General features: G+C 28.5%; 1 protein-coding gene across 19 annotated transcripts in view; it reads left to right on the top strand.

Moving 5' to 3' along the window:
* Positions 1-1,526, top strand: part of LOC106874089 (calcium/calmodulin-dependent protein kinase type II delta chain) — a 343,297-nt gene that overhangs the window by 316,241 nt on the left and 25,530 nt on the right. The gene's annotated exons all lie outside the window — the stretch shown is intronic.

Below are 1,526 nucleotides of genomic sequence, written 5' to 3'. Positions count from 1 at the left end.
ATATATATATATATATATGTGTGTGTGTTATACATTTATATATATCTATATATATATATATTATATTGTATGTATGTATGTATATATATATATATATATATATATATATATATATATGCATAGCACCATAAGTCATAATCATAATGGAAGACTAATTTTTCTGTTCGCTGCTATGAAATATTGAGGAATATGCCACAGCTATAGATTTATTGTGCAAATAATAGGATAATGTGAGAAAAACAAAAATTATCGCTAAAGGTGAATGGCTTGCCACCAGTGCACTTCATATTTATTATTTAATTTTCACCTTTCTCTCTCACTCTCTCTCTCACACAAATATACATTTTCTTTCTAGTGTTCTCTAATAACTTCCTTCTTCTCCTATTATTCAAATTCATTCATCCTGTCTTCTCCCTACTTCCTTCTGTCTATATTCAACTTGTTATTTACATTGAACTTAGTCTTTCATATTCTTTGCGCACTCCTCTCTAATAATTACTATGGTTTTGTGATGAGAAATTCTATGTATAAATTCATTCACAATTTATTTACTGAAACTGATTTTCTTTGTAATAATTCTGTTCATGCTGTATTATTATATAACCTGGCTATGATTTTTTTCCAAATTTAGACTGAGATTAAATCAGGTTGAAGCTAAGAAACAAATCTGTAACTATCCACAGATAAGACTTGCAAATAAATAACTAGATTTGTCTACTTTATATTCGTTTTGAGTATTTGTTTTTAAGTACTTATATCAAAAAGTATATAGTACTTGATACAGAGATATAATGTTTTTATATTTATAGAGCAATGCAACTTAATGAATCATGTGGTCTAATATTCATTTCATTACCTCGATTTTTAGGCCATGTTTATCTTCTTATGATATGAAAAGCATGAGAAATGTTTTTTAAAAGATACTTTTGTCTAACTTCCATTTCTTCTAAATTATGTTATGAAAGTCCTGAAGAAAATAGAAATTGCTTGACATTAAGAGAGAAAAAAAAATTAGACTTATTTTAAAATTGCAATAAATGAGATTAATGTTTGTCAATCAGAAATAGAAATAATAGAGGCAAGGATGTAGGAAGAATTTATTTAGAAATAAAGTAGGTGCATAGGTAGAATGATGGGAGAGGGAAGAGCAATGAAAATCAGAAGGGAAGCTATGTCAGGTGTATATATGTAGTTCTAGTTGAATGTTTTCCAATTGTTGAAGAGGTACTTTTCAAAGTGTTTACATTTCTGAACATCTCCGATTTAGCATTTAAATAGTGATCTTATTTATGAAGGTGCTTGCGGAGATTCTTCTTTGCTGTGGATAGTTCACATCCTTTTCTTCCAGAATTTGTGGATGTAGTTGGTGCTAAGATATTGATGATATTACTCTTTTGACAAGGCAATTTATGAAGTAATGTTAGAAAAAAAAAAAGATGGAAGGTCATGGAAATATTCACACCTTATCAAATTGGAAGTGAAAATTATGTGCACAAACAATACATTTATTCCCCTAGCCCCTCTCT

The sequence above is a fragment of the Octopus bimaculoides genome, chromosome 5 (assembly GCF_001194135.2).
Source record: "Octopus bimaculoides isolate UCB-OBI-ISO-001 chromosome 5, ASM119413v2, whole genome shotgun sequence".
NCBI lineage: Eukaryota > Metazoa > Mollusca > Cephalopoda > Octopoda > Octopodidae > Octopus > Octopus bimaculoides.
This window is presented reverse-complemented; position numbering and strand designations above follow the sequence as displayed.